Here is a 16,378-nt window from a genome sequence, read left to right as displayed (position 1 = left end):
ATTGTATCCATTCTTGGATAACAACAAAACTACAACCTCATCTTTGTATAATGTTTGAAAAGAACGGAACAGCCAAGATAGAATTTTCCAGTGTGGAGATAATTCTAATATTAATGACCAAAATAGGGTGGTAGCTGGTAGAATTGTTCGCACATCAGGCAAACTTCTTAGCTGCATTTCGTTCATCTTTGTGTTCTGAGTTCAGATTCCACTGAAGTCAACTTTATCTTTCATCCTTTTGAGGTTGATGGGGGTCAATGTACAATTTAACCCCTCCCTCAAACTTGTTGGCCTTGTGCTAAAATTTGAAACCAATATTAATAACCAAATAATGAAAGCCAGTTATCTGTTTCCATGTCTGTGTTAAGAGCAAAGGAAAAATATTGTCTCTGATATTTTTCATTATTATTAGCCATTAGTTATTGTTGCAGCAAAGAGGAGGGTCATATATTCTATTAATGAAGTTGCAGAAGAGGCCTCTGGATTGCCTTGGATAAAGGGTGGTTTACTGCAACTACAATGCAAGCTGGGACTCGATCACCTCTGGTTGGGTTAACTGGGCAAGGCTTCTAGTGTTAAAAGATGCAAAACCTTCTGAGACCCCAGAAACATCACTGATGAAGCACCCCAGAACATCTGTGAAGTGTATTTTGGAACAGCACTATTATATTGCCAAAGGCAGGCTGCTTCAGGTGACATATTTCTGTCGATAATGTCTTTTAATTTCATTAATTGATGTTATATTAGAAAGTAATATATGTATTAAGCAGTGAATTGGCAGAGTCATTAGAGCATCAGATAGAATGACTTGTGGTATTTGTTTCAGCACTGTGTGCACTGAGTTCAAATCCTGCTGAGGTCAGACTTTCCTTTCATCCTTTTAGGAATGATAAAAAGTATTAGCCCAGGGCAGAACCATATAAATGTTGGACTGGATGTCTGGCTGTATTTGTCCCGGCTCTTTGCATTCTGAGCTCAAAATCCTGCCATAGCTTATTGAAGTGATGGTCTTAACCTGGTTTAACTCTGCCATCTAGCACCTTGAGTGTCTTTAGCAGATTCCATTCCATGTTGTTACAAGCTTTCAGGTCTCAGGTTAAGACTACCTTCCCCCCTCCCTCCTTTCCATCAATCTCAGAGGGTTTACAAGAGTTTATGGATACCACTTTCTAAAGAGTAAAAAAAAAATACTAAACACTAAATATAGAGACATAGAGAGTTTTACCTTTGTTCTCTCTATATCCACCTTCTTGTATTTTAAGTATATACCCTAATACTTCATCTCCACCATCCATTCTCCCTTTCCTGCTGGAGTAGTCATGTATCTCCTCTACAGCATGACACCTGTTCCTTCTCTGCTTTTATACTTTAGCTTCTCAATACAAAGACACCTTCTTCAATACTGCACCCCCACTCAGTTAAGGGTTTTTTTTTTCTTGCAAGTTATCTGGTGACTCCACTAGTGCTGGTGCCACTGGAAAAGTATCCAGTGCATTCTGTAAAGTAGTTAGCATTAGGAAGAGCATCCAGCAGTAGAAACCATGCCAAAGCAGACACTGGAGATCAGCATAGCCCTCAGCCTAATTGGATCCTGTCAAACTATTCAACCCATACCAGTATTAAATACAGACATTAAATAATGATGATGATAAGGGGGAAGACATAAAAACTTTTACTTGATGGAATTTGAACCATTCATCTGCGCCCTCCTGGGGAACAACTTTACTGGTTAGTTTACAAAATACCAATCACTGAATTAAGTACTAAGATTGTTTTAATTGCTGAATGGTTAAGACATTTGCTTAACTATAATAGGATCTGGAGATTCAGTCTCTAACCCATGATGTACACAATGGCATTTTGGAGCATAATCTTGTGTTAATCCAAGCCTTGTGAATAAAATAGGTTAGAAATGTGTGTAAGCCTGTTAGATGGATTGTATTTGTAATTCAAATGTCCAAGCACATCACGCTGATTTGGCTTCAGAATTATGTCAAGGGTACTCATGTCTGTACTTAGTCACTTATATGTTAATTTAATTTATAGGTATTTCAGATGATTGAATAATTGAATGCTCATCATTGAAACCACTGGAAGATCCATCTTCCTCCTCCTCCTTCTCCTCCTCCTCCTCCTCCTCCTCCTCCTCCTCCTCATCATCATCATCATCATTGAAATTATCATCAGCATCATCATTGTCATTGCCATCATCATTGCTGCCATCAGCATCAGCATCATCATCACCATCATCATCACCATCTTCATTATCATCAAGTTGACACCTCACTCACTTGTTTCACAGATAACTCATCACGAACTGCGATCTCTCACCCAGAGAGCAATAGATACAAAGTTCCAGTTCAGTCATTGGCATGTTCCTAAGCCGTATACTTGGAAGAAATTGATTCCTGAATAATGTACAAATAATTGCCCTCTCTCCCACATGTTTTAACCTACACTCAACTCATACTTCCTCCATCTGCCCACACACTTCAACATAAACAGATGACATCAGTCATACCCTCCACACACATCTGTATTGCTTCACTCTTTCCTACATCAGTCACCTAGAAACCTAATTCCAAAACAAAAATAGGAGTGGGGAGCCACTCATTGCCATCAAGTTTGAAATCACAACCAGACAAGTTTGTAAGAACCCACATGAAAAATTCTGACAGTATCAAGACCAAAAGAGTAATTTTAGATAAGTTATACAAGTTCATAGTTTTACAGCTTATGCAGTAGAGAAATTTAGGATGAATTTTCTTTTTTCAGCACATATGCACACCAGGAGATTTTTTTACATGTGCAGTTTGCACCTGGTGCTAAAATGGTTTACTTAAACATTGGTAATTCTTAGGTTTGATTACATTTACTGTAATAGGTTAAAGAGAAAGTGGGTAGTAAGAGGGGGTGCTGAAAAGTTCCTGGCTTTAAGAGAACCGTGAAAGGCCTAGTTGGAGGCCTTAACCTTCTGAGTTCTTTTACAGGTCTTAGAAAAACTGAAGGGTTGCTGCAATAAGTGTATGAATCTGTGAAGGGACTATGTTGAATAAAATTACAATTAACTGATCCTCTTGTATTTTCTTTTACCCAAAGCCAAGAACTTTACAGCACCCCCTTGTACAGGTGCAGAAATATATGTGGAACAATAACGTCTCTTTGCAGAGAGCAAGATGTGGCAAGTAAGACATCTTGGTCATCCAGTGCATCTTTCTCCATCCTTTGTCGTCTTGACCTGGTCTTGTCACTGGACTGAAGATGCTCACAAACATGAGAATGAGGTTGAAGATGCTCAACTCTTCTTCATTTTAAGCAAAGTCACGATGCACGTGTAACAGAAGTGATTTACACTGTTATTATGTGTGAGATGTTTGCATCATGGTTGTTTAGGCATTGTGGAGATGAGCCGGAAGAAGAGGGCCATGATGTCAATGGTCAAAGGACTGACTGGAAGAGGAAGCGTGAGGAGGGAATTGAGGACAGGCACTGCGGACAAGATGGCACGTATTCTAAATTAGGTTATCTTAGAGCAGGGCCCTGTGGATGAATTGCTGATGGACAACAGCACAGCATTTCATTCAGAGGTGCTGAAGGAGATACTTGACAGGTGGAAAGTGCACTGCTTTTTTAGAGCAGTGTACAGGCTGACTGGAAATGGGATTGTGGAGAGACATCATCGAATGATCAAGGCCGTGGCGGAGAGGGGACATGTCTCACCACCGGAAGTGGTGTTCTGGTACAACATATTGCCCCAATCAAGACAGGCCAAAGAGTCCAAACCACATATAGCGATATTCAAATATGAATGGCAGCATCCGAGTAAACCAAAAAGATGCCTTGTAGAAGAGAGAGGGCCCAACTTCATGGAGGTGGGAGATGAAGTCTGGCTCAAGCCACCAATGGCATGCTGCTCAACTCAGTGGAACAGAGGAATAGGGATGGCTGTCAATTCCAAAATCAACATCTCTGTGGATGAAATGCCATGCTATGTCTTGGTTGTTCATAGGATTGACACTTCGTTGGATGATGATTGTGGAGAAGAGGAAGAGAATGAGTTTCCCAATTTAAGAAGATCACAATGTGCAAGGCGCCCACCTGGGTAGGTGGTAGATTTTGACATGGAGTGAAGTGAAGAGGTGATCTTTGAGATCAGTGGAGGAAGTTTGAAGAAGAGGTAGAGAAGTGGATTAAGGAAGGTGTCCTTATCCCGTGGAAAGAGGACAACCCTATCCTGTCTCCCCCTCACTTCACTTCTCATGCTTCCTCTTCTGGTCAGTCCCTTGATCATTGACGTCATGACCCTCTTCTTCCAGTTCATCCCCACAGGTTTAGATACCTAGATATCAGCTCCACAAGCCGTTTTGTTCCAGTAGGTCACATGACCTTGTGAATAACTGTACTTGTTCGTATTGGTCAGTTTCCAGTCGCCCAATCATGTTGGTACAACAGTTCATTGTTCCTCACATGGGAAATTAATCACCAGCTCTAAGAGCCTACTGACTTCTACAAGAACAACAGTTCCCAACTGCTCTTGGTCTTAGGCATATCACTGACCACACGCAACTCGTCTTGAACAACGATGTATCTGACACCAGCCAGTCTCTGCTTTCACCTCCACCAGACACTTGCCTACATCATTGTTGTATGAACACCACATGACCAACAGACCAATGGTTGCCTCTACACACCACCAAACATTACATCAGCTTTGTCTACAAGATTGACAATCCAGCTTAACCACGTAGTCTCTCACACATCTTAGTTATTTTATTCTACTTCATGTATAACAATCATTGTATTTTATAACGGCGAATCAATCATTGCTTACCAGTTTATTTTCGTCTCAAGTTGTATATCATTTTTACATTTTCCTTATTTACTCATCTTCGTTACACACGTCATCAGTCATTCTTAAGGATGATTAGGTGGTCCTCATCACTCCGACTGACAAACATATTCATGGTTTATTTACTGATTTCCTTTTCTCTTCTTTCCCAATTTTTAGCAGCTTGTTTACATAAATCAAGTTTGCAGTTCTATTGTCATGTCAGGTAAATTATATATAAATATGATAAATCTTTGTTAGTAGTGGTTTTGAGGAATGTTTGAAACTGCAGTAAGAATGGACATATTATTTGATGTTCCAGATAGAACTAAGGCCACATTACCTCTAGTAATTGAACACTATATTCAACCAAGATTTATTATTATAAATGGAAACCATATAAAAAATTTGCCTGCTGTTGTTTCTATTCAATTATCAACTAAATTTTGTGTACCCAAAGTCCACTCTACTGGGTGGTTGGTGTTAGGAAGGGCATCCAGCTGTAAAAATCCTGTCGAAACTGTCACAGGAGTGTGGTGCAGGCTTCTACCTGGCTGGCTCCTGTCAAACCATCCCGCCCATGCCAACCTGGAAGGCAGATGTTAAAAGATGATGCTGATGATGAATAACTGATAGCTAGACAAACGGGAAAAGGGTGGAACTCACTGTACCATAGATATCTTAAATATTTTATAATAGTCGTTCTTTATATTCATTAAATAGAATATTTTGACCATTGATATAAATATTTGAAAATTGCTAGGGTAAAATAAAAAAATTCTCATGCAGCCAATCTAAGCCGTTTCTCCTATGAATACTTTTTGGGAGAACTTAACATCAGAGGAGGTGGACAAGGATTAATAACCAGTTTTAATCTAATGATTCCTTCACTTCTTCAGCAGGCATAAGGAAGGTTATGAGGTCGAGATAAGACAACATGTCCAGATTTGTCTGATTTGTTAATTGCTAAAGTAAATTCATTTTTTAAATCGCAAGTCATTAACTGACACACACACACACACACACTATCCTAATCTTATATTTCTCGTTATCTTTGTTTCCATGTTGCTAGCATTAAACATTCTGGATCTGTAATAAACATATTGAAACTGAATTAACATACATAGCAAATTCAGTTGGGGGCCTGTTTCTAAACTTTCACCGTGTACGCGATCGATACCGGTGTCATATAAATTCTGAAAGTATTTTATTTAACACTGTATATACTAACTAACGTTTGATCTTTTACATTTAAAAGAAAGAAAAACATGAATATTTCTTGTATCTACATTTCAAAATATCATTTTGATGGATTATTAGTTTCCCCAAATCATACATACAGCTTCAGATTTAATCGAGAAAAGCGAAGATATATCAAATAGACATTACTCCACTAATATTTTGTGTTTGGTAAATGTTTTCATTACTAACCCATTCATTCTATTAATCACTGTATATTAATCATTTTCTCTCCCTCTCTCTCTCTTTGTGATCTAACAAAAAAAAAAGTGTCAGATAAAGTCTGAGAATTTAAAAAAGATTCTGTTTATTATTATATGTACTATTTTATTGTTAGGCACTTACACATGAACAAGCATTTCAGAATAATTAAGAAATATTTTTAATAAGCCATACATTTTCAAATTTATTAATCGAATTGAAGAAATGCTTCTTTAAAAAATTGTAGATTATTACTTGCGGAAATTTTACAAGTAACAAAAAAAAAAGGCAAAAAACATTTCTTAATCGTTCGATGAAATGCAAAAAATAAAATAAAAATACAAGCAAACCGAAAGAAGCTCCCTGAGTTTTCGGTTTCTTAATAAAAAGATACTACAATGTAATTTTAATGTGTTGGTTAGCCCGAGGATAGCCATGATCGAGCAGATCTATCTAATCAAAGGTGTGACCATCTTTTATTCAAGATCTTCATTACTCAGCTTGTTTTCCCCTTTTAACACTGGTAAGTTGTTCAGTGAGATTTGGCTGTTGTTTCTAGTAAATAGTGACCAAGTGGGGTTCGTTCTTTCGGTTATTGTGAAATATGTTAAATTTGTGTGAAATGACAAAGTTGATATGTCCCCTACGTCTCAAATTTGCGTCTGTTACGAGCCATTTATATTATTTTGATTTAATTTATTTTAGGGTGTGTAGTCCCGTCAAGGCGCTTTGCGATACATGGCTGCATAATTTTCCCTTCTGTGTCCCAATCCCTGTGTTTAGTCTTCCACTTAATTCCATTCGCATCTAAGATGTTTTACTGAAATATGAACTGGTACATTGTTTTATCGAGCGCATAAGGATGAAAGACAAAGTTGACCGTGGCAGAATTTGATCTCAACGTAAAAAAAGGCTATAACTAAATACTGCCAGGTCATTTGTCCGACCCTCTAACGGTGCTGCCATTCTACCTTCTTGAGTCTTTCCTCCGTCTGGACATCTTTAAAACGAGTACCAGGGTTAAATTACTTGGTTCAATTTTAATATTCTTATAAAATGGAATTATAATAGAACACTACACTCTTTGCTAACACAAGCAATTTATAGACTGGTGGGACGGCAGAATTATAAAAGAAGACTCTGCACGCTACTCAGCTAGTCGGACTGGGACACTTATGGTTGCATTGCCTTAAACTCCAGCATTCTAGGGATGAGAATCAATGCTGTTGCGTGCTGGAAAGAGTTTTAAGTGGGGTGGTTCAGTTAACTTTTCTCCCACGCTAAATTTCTGGCCGTCTGCTAATGTTTGAATTCGTTATTGCTTTGTAGCGTTTTCTATGCTATACAAACCCCAAGTTTTTTTTAATTATATTTTTATATATTTTCATTTAATGACTTCAAAAATAACATTTAGAGAAAGGGCAGAGGACGGTGGTTTAACAGAAACAGTAGGGCAACGGAAGAAGTGCTCTGCAGTGTTTATTTTAGTCCCTTTACGTTCTGTTTTCGATCCTTGCCAAGGTCAATTTCACCATTCATCATCTTTCAGGGTGTTGATGAAATTAAGCACCAGCCAAGTGACTATTAAATCGATTGTCCTCTCCTGAAATGTATGACCTTGTACCTAAGTGGGAAATCAATATTATTGAACTGTAATTCCCAAACCATTTTGTTGTTGAACCCTTGGCTAACGTCCACCACAAGCCCTGTCAATAAATTTTATAAAGACAATAAATTTGAGAGAATTTGTTCATAAAAAATTACTATATATATATATATATATATATATAATCTTTATTTGTTACTCTGCAAAAGTATAGAGTAACCCATCAGATTAATGTAAAATTGTTTTTATTATAACTGAACATATAGACAAACATATGACCGGCCATATAACTAACTTCCTGTAAATTATATATATGTATGTATATATATATATATATATATATATATATATATATATATATATATATATATATATATATATAGATAGATAGATAGATAGATAGATAGATAGATAGATAGATAGATAGATATACAGGGCAGGGAATCGTCAATTAGTAATAAAATTAATAATTAACAATTTTGCCTGGTAGCTCAGTATGAAAAACCTTATCGGTAAAACCATTTATAATCATAAATATATAGGGATTAGCAGTATCCTGCTTCTCCAATATACTGAGAATTCAGAAATAGCAGCCAAAGAACTACTGATTCCAAAACTACAAATTTTTCTCTAATTGATAGCGATATTTATGGTACACACAGAACAAAAAACAGAAGAGAAGAGTAAAAAAACAAACCTGCCTTTAGTTTTGTTTGTTTTTTTACTCTTCTCTTCTGTTTTTTGTTCTGTGTGTACCATAAATATCGCTATCAATTAGAGAAAAATTTGTAGTTTTGGAATCAGTAGTTCTTTGGCTGCTATTTCTGAATTCTCAGTATGTTGGAGAAGCAGGATACTGCTAATCCCTATATATTTATGATTATATATATATATATATATATATATTATAAAGTTGGTGTCCTAGCATGGCTGCAATCTAATGACTGAAACAAGTAAATATATATATATATATATATAGTCTAAATGCTATTTTTTATAGAAGATGAATTTTCATTAAATTTTATAAAAATATTATCTTGTGGAACCCTAGAATTTTTTCATGGAACTTACTTTGCGAAACACTGTTAAAGAGGCAAATATAATTCAGTTGATTTTATTAATCTCCTGAAAAATTTACCTTTTGACCTTGTCAGAAACAATTTCATAATGGTGGTTGTCAAACACACTAAGGCTTAAAAGACCTTAGAAATACTTAGTTTTATTGCTCTCATTTCTGAATTCAAATCCGATCAAAGTTAACTTTGTCTTTTGTTTTGGGAATTGTTAAAATAAGAACCGAGTATCAGAGCATAGAAAATCAAGAAATAAGGATTTAAATTTTGGAACAAGGTCATCAATTTTGGGGTGGTGGGTAGGTCAATTACATCGACCCCACTGCTCAACAGGTGTGTATGTCATTAACCCTGAAAGAATAGAAATCAAAGTTGACCTTGGTAAAATTTGAATGTGGAACATAAAGATGGATGAAATTCTGTGAAGCATTTTGCCTGCCATGTTAGCGATTCTGCTTGCTTACTGCCCTAGAAAGTAAAAAAATATTTGTCAATTAACCCTTTAGTGTTCGCATTATTCTGTCAAAATTAATGTTTTTTTATCCACATTGTTTTGAACTAATCATACATTATCTTGTAGCTATGAGATTTTGATGAGGTAGCTGTTAATTTTTAAAACAGTATTGTAGGGTTGGTGTGAGAGATCAAATTTGGCCAGTTTGAACATAAAACAGGCAGAATACTTTTGGCAGATATGGCTGGTTTAAATGCTAAAGGGTTAAAGTAACGAGCAAGGGGACTATACTAGACCTTTAATTAGAATTAATTGCAGGCATGGCTATGTGGTTAAGAAGCTTGCATTGCAACCAAGTGGTTTTTAGCTCAGTCCCACTTCTTTGGCACCTTGTGTGTCTTCTAATATACCCTGGGGCAACCAATGTCTTGTGAATGAATTTGATAGAAGGAAGCTAAGAGGAAGTGAGTGGCTGTGTGGTAAGTAGCTTGCTTACCAACCACATGGTCCCGGGTTCAGTCCCACTGCGTGGCATCTTGGGCAAGTGTCTTCTACTATAGCCTTGGGCCGACCAATGCCTTGTGAGTGGATTTGGTAGACGGAAACTGAAAGAAACCTGTCGTATATATGTATATATATATGTATGTGTGTATGTGTTTGTCCCCCCAACATCGCTTGACAACCGATGCTGGTGTGTTTATGTCCCTGTAACTTAGCGGTTCGGCAAAAAGAGACCGAAAGAATAAGTACTAGGCTTCCAAAGAATAAGTCCTGGGGTCGATTTGCTCGACTAAAGGCGGTGCTCCAGCATGGCCACAGTCAAAAGACTGAAACAAGTAAAAGAGTATATATATATATATATATATATATATATATATATATACATGTATCATGTTTGTGCTTGTCCCTCATCACTGCTTGACAACCAGAGTTGGTTTGTTTATCTCTCCATAACTTAGCTGTTAGGCAAAAGAGATCAACAAAATAAGTGCCAAACTAATGAGGTCAATGTATTCAAATCAACCCTTCAAGGTAGTGCCATAGCATAAACTGCTGTCCATTGACTGAAATAAGTAAAAAGTAAAAGAATGCATTGGGGAATGAGTCTGATCTTCAATGGTAGATAACTCTTGATGTGTTTCACTCATACTAGTCCTCTTCAGTGAAGCATAGCTTAACTGTATTATCAGATTTCAGAATGACTAGAGAGATTGTAGGATATAGTTTCATGTATAAACAGGAATGACTTTGTTTTTATGTCCTTTTTTCCCTGCTGAAATGGGATGGAGGGATACATATTTCAGGCAGTATTTCATGGTTGGATGCCTTCTTAGTGTCAATTCTGTTTTCAAGTAAAGGATTCTTTTAATTACACTAGACTTTGAAAGTGCAGGGCATCAAAATATAATACTCAGAGGGAATGTAAACATAATATCAATGTTTTTTTCTTTGTGTAGACATTCTCATGTGAAGATGCAGAAGTGTCATTAGCTTACAGCTGTTTCTTTCATAGGATGCAGTGGTGCACTCACAGTTGAGCATTTATGTATCACCTTATAGCTTTGTTGGAGCTTCAAGGAAGTTATAAGGTGGTACTCAACTATAAGCTGATTGCATCTTATAACAGAAACAGCTGTAAGCTAATGAAATTCATTACATAATTTCTTGCTCTCATGTCGTTTATGTAACCTTTTATTATGTTTTGTACTTAACTACAGCTTGTCTCTGAAGCACGTGTATACTGAGTTCTCACACCAGGTTATTAGTATCACTATGTCTAAGCAAAACATCACCATCGCCATTTAACGTCCACCTTCCATGCTGGCATGGGTTGGACAGTTTGATGGGAGCTGGCCAGGCAGAAGACTGCACCAGACTTCTGTGACTGTTTTGGCAGGATTTTTACAGCTGGATGCCCTTCCTAACACCAACCACCCAGTAGAGTGGTCTGAGTGCTTTTTATGTGGTACAAGCACAGGCAAGGTTAGTTTTGGCAAGGTTTTTACAGCTGAATGCCCTTCCAAATGCCAACCACTTTACTGTGTGAACTGGATGCTTTTTAAGTGGCTCCTGCACTGGCAGGGTCACCAAGTAACTTGCATGGCAAAAATCCTTTGAGAGGGGCAGGGGAATTGGAGGAGGTGATCTTGTGTCAGATGATGAAAACACACACACACACACACATATATATTACATTGAAGAGTGGGATTTGAGAAATTACTTGTAATTCTTTAGTTAACCTGTGTTTCAACACTCCATGGAATACAGATTTCATGAGTATAAATATTAATATGAATATAAATGAATTTGTAATTCCTTTACTATAGGCACAAGGCCTGAAATTTTGTGGAATGGGGCTAGTTGATTACATTGATCCCAGTGCGTGATTGATATTTATTTCATAGTCCTTGAAAGCATGAAAGATAAAGCTGACCTTGGTGAAGTTTGAACTCAGAATGTAAAGACAGACGAAATGCCACTAAGCATTTTCCATGGCTTGCTAAGGATTCTGCCAGCTTGCTGCCTGTTGCCAGTACCACCAGACTGGCCCTCGTGCCGGTGGCATGTAAAAGCACCCACTACATTCTCGGAGTGGTTTGTGTTAGGAAGGGCATCCAGCTGTAGAAACTCTGCCAGATCAGATTGGAGCCTGGTGCAGCCATCTGGTTCGCCAGTCCTCAGTCAAATCGTCCAACCCATGCTAGCATGGAAAGCAGATGTTAAACGATGATGATGATTTACTTTTACACACACTCACACTTCATACAGTTTGCTTTTCACAAACATACTCATACTGTGTACCTTCTACTCACACTCCACACAGTTTGCCTAACATACACACTCCATACAGTTATCTCTTCACACACACAAAAGAAAAAAAAAAGCAATTCTTTATAACAAAGGTTATCGTTGTTGTTTAGCCTTAATTGAGAAGACCTATAATGAAAGGAAACTCAGACCTGAGCATCTGCTTTTCTTTCTAGACATAACACATCTTGGACTACATTATCAAATGTGTATATCTTTTTCTAATCAGTTAAGATGTGAATTGAGAGATTTGGCTGCTATTTCTAACAGGCTGAACATCTCATAGAAGACCCTCACCAAATCCACCTATCTTCTGATACATTGGCAGCATTTGAACTCTGAATGATGGTTCTTAAATAATTAAAACTATCAGCTTAATATAAGGTTGTTCCACTAATTCTTATTTTGCCAATTTTTTTTTTTTGAGATTACCTTTTTTTTTTCTTTGTTGAGAACTAGACCTTTCTATTCACTCTCATCGTTAATAACACTAACAAATGTTTGTAGATCTTTCTCTTTGTTGCTATAGGCACCTTGTCTTTTGTATAACATACTATTGATGTTTTGTCCTTCACCTGGCAGATATTCAATAGATTGCATAATTAATTCACTGTATGATAAAAACAGCTCTGTTGATAATACATGCACCTGTTTTACACCTCTCTTGATTATTTTTCATATTGCCCTATTTAACTTCCAATCTTGATTGCTGCTGTTTGTTGCCAATATTTGTTTTTGATCATTTGTAAGTCATTCTATATATTTAAGGACTGACAAGTATTTAACCACCATGTACCCAGTGCATGCTGTACAGTGACAGGCACAGAAAGGGTTTACAGCTGTAGAAAGTATACCAAAATTGAGATATTGGGGCAAAACACAATCCTCCTGCTTATTGGACAGTGTTGAACCATCTAACCCATACCAGCCTAGAAAGTGAACATGAAATGATGATGATGACGATCATCATTTAATGTCCACTTTTCATGCTGGAGCCTCGTGGAGCTTTAGGTGTTTTCGCTCAATAAACACTCACAGCGCCCAGTCTGGGAATCGAAACTGCGATCCTATGACCGCGAGTCCACTGTCCTAACCACTGGGCCATTGCGCCTCCACACTATATAAAGTATTGGACCAATAAAGCATCCTCTACATTACATGGTTACTTTTCATGCTAGAAATATCAACTAAACCTACTTCACATAACATCCTACTACTCTAAAAAGAGGGGAAAACATTTGATAATATAGTCCTAGATACACAATGTCTGCTAAAATCATGGCATGGTTACAACTTCAATGCTTTTGATCATAAGCTCACTTGATGAGGGACGACCTGATCATTGATATATATACATCGTTAAGGGAAATGAATTGTATAGTTCTTAATGTTGTGGGCAATGTTTAAGGTAGTGAGCTGTCAGAACTCAGCATGCTGGGAACAAAATCTTAGTGACATGTCTTCTAGCTCTTTACATTCTTTGCCTTTCATCACTCTGGTGTGTGTGTTGGTGGGTGGGGGAGTTGATAAAATAAAGTACCTCAAGTACTGGGGTCGATATAATTGACCTGCTCCATCCCCCAAAATTGCGAGTCCTGTACCGAAATTTGAAACCAATATTAAGGACAATGATTTGGTAGAATTGGTGCAAACATAATAACTTCCTTCATTCTGTTATGTCCCTTTACATTTTGAGATCAAATCCCAGTGAGGCCAAGTTTGTCTCTCATCCTTCTGGGGCTCCTAAAATAACTACTTGGGGCCAATATAATTGATTGTTTTCAGCATTAAAAAAAAAAAGTAAGAAAAAGATATAAAGATTCTATAGGCACAAAGCTCCAAATTTTCTTTGGGGCAGGGGGCAGTCGATGAGATCGACCCCAGTCGATGAGATCGAACTCAGAACATAAAGACAGAAGAAATGCTGCTAAGCATTTTGCCTGGCATGCTAACGTTTCTTATTTCTTTATTGCCCACAAGGGGCTAAACATAGAGGGGACAAACAAGGGCAGACAAAGAGATTGAGTTGATTACATCGACCCCAGTGCGTACCTGGTACTTAATTTATCGACCCCGAAAGGATGAAAGGCAAAGTTGACCTCGGCAGAATTTGAACTCAGAACATAGCAGCAGACGAAATACCGCTAAGCATTTCGCCTGGCATGCTAACGTTTCTGCCAGCTTGCGGCCTTTATCTAAATAAATATTGCTATTTTAATGATTTCAGGAAATATAAGATTAATTTTTATAAATTCCTTTCTATAAATTCTTTGTGAAGTTCTCTTAAAATAGACTACTTTTTATTCAGTCAAAAAATGATAAGAACGGAGAATAAATCTGGTAACAAAATGTCAGCACAATAGGGGAGTGTGATAACCTTTCATATTTTAGGTGAAAAATATCTTGAGTAAATGGCCTCATGTTATTATGGAAGAAAATGCATCCTTTGTGATTATGCTGTATTACTTCTTATATGTTGAATAAAGTTTATCTTGTTGCGTTTGATAAAGGAGACCTATCATATTTCCAGACAGTTTATTTAGGGCTACATTATCAATGTGTCTCTCCTATGTATGTTTGTGGGCTTTTTGGGGAATGGTAGGATATGGTTTGAGAGAGGTTTGGTCGCTAGTAGAAACACAAGCATGGAATATATATTCATAGGCACAAGTGTAGCTGCTTACTTCTTAAATATGTGGTTTCAGGTTCAATCCCACTGTGTGGAACCTTGGACAAGTGTCTTCTACTTTAGCCTTGGGTTGACTAAAGCGTTGTGAATGGATGTCACAGACAGTAACTGGAAGGAGCCCATCATACACACAGAGACACACACACACCACTTATGCTGGTGCCACTTTAAAAGCAACCATACTGGCACCACATGAAAAGCACCTCTGCTGGTGCCATGTATAAAAAACCCATGCTGGTGCCATGTAAAAGCACCCAGTACACTGTGTAAAGTGGCTGGCATTAGGAAGGGCATCCAGCCATAGAAACCATGCCAAAACAGATGAATGGGGACTGGTGCAGCTCTCTGGCTTATCATCATCATCATCATCATTGTTTAACGCCTGCTTTTCATGCTGGCATGGGTGGAACAATGTCAGCTCCTGTCAAATCATCCAACCCATGCCAGCATGAAAAATGGATGTTAAGTGATGGTGATATATATGTGTGTGTGTATGTGAGAGTGTTCTCTTGTCTTGACATGATTGTGAATGAGCATCACTGTTGTCATAGAAACAATGTTGTTCGTTTCCAGTTGTCTTTCATAAAAACATGTTTTGGTTGTGGGAAATATTTCCTAACCTAGAAACAGGTGAAGGTTGGCAACTGGAAGAACATCCAGCTGTGGAAAAATCTACCGTAATGAATTCCGTCTAACACATGTAAGCACGACGACTGGTACTGGTTTGTTTACAACCCTGTAACTCAGTGGTTCAACAAAAGAGATGGATAGAATACGTACTAGGCTTAAAAAAAAAGTACTGGGGTTGATTCATGTGACTAAAATTCCTTATGGTGGTGCTCCAGCATGGCTGCAGTCTAACAAATAAAACAAGTAAAAAATAAAAGATAAAAAATCAGCTCATGTTATTTTAATGATACTAATTCTAGTTCAAATTAATACTCTTTTTTTAGTTCCATCAAGAAGAACGTGATGTTAAATCGGTATCAGAAGTTCATGTCACGATCTTTGGATTTACTTAATATGTTGCATATCATTTGATAAGTTAATAATATGTATCCCTAGAAACAAAGACTATCAAAAACACATAAAAGTTAATGATTATGTATTTGCTTTTTCAACACCTGACATAAGCTACCTCCTCCTTTCAAATACTACTCACTCCACACCACAAACACACACATGTACATACTCACACACACACACACACTCTTAGTAGCTGGAGCTTTTTCTTTTCAGTTTTTCTCTGTTCTTTTCTGTCTTGTAAGTTTCTTGTCAACTTCAGTAGTACTGGTGGCACCCCCCCCCCCCACACACACACACACATAGCATCCAGTAGACACTGCAAGGTGATGGGCATTAGGAAGGGCTCCGTCCATAGAAGCCATGCCAAAGCTGACCTCAAAGTTTGGGAAAGCCTTGCAGCTCAATGGACCCTGTGAAACTGTCCAATTCATGCTAGCATTGAGAAATGGATGTT

At 37.5% G+C, this 16,378-nt stretch overlaps 1 protein-coding gene across 2 annotated transcripts in view; it reads left to right on the top strand.

The window, feature by feature from the left end:
* Positions 1–16,378, top strand: part of LOC106875970 (uncharacterized) — a 56,347-nt gene that overhangs the window by 22,021 nt on the left and 17,948 nt on the right. Inside the window, exon 1 of one of the 2 annotated variants that reach the window (XM_014924312.3) lies at positions 6,016–6,238. The exons of the other annotated variant lie outside the window; for it this stretch is intronic. The gene's annotated coding sequence lies outside the window, so the exon portion shown is untranslated. Of the gene's footprint in view, positions 1–6,015; positions 6,239–16,378 lie in introns of those variants that run through there. 2 annotated transcript variants of the gene reach the window in all.

Source organism: Octopus bimaculoides, chromosome 1 (assembly GCF_046866305.1).
Source record: "Octopus bimaculoides isolate indiv1 chromosome 1, ASM4686630v1, whole genome shotgun sequence".
In the NCBI taxonomy this organism is placed as follows: Eukaryota; Metazoa; Mollusca; class Cephalopoda; order Octopoda; family Octopodidae; genus Octopus; species Octopus bimaculoides.
This window is presented reverse-complemented; position numbering and strand designations above follow the sequence as displayed.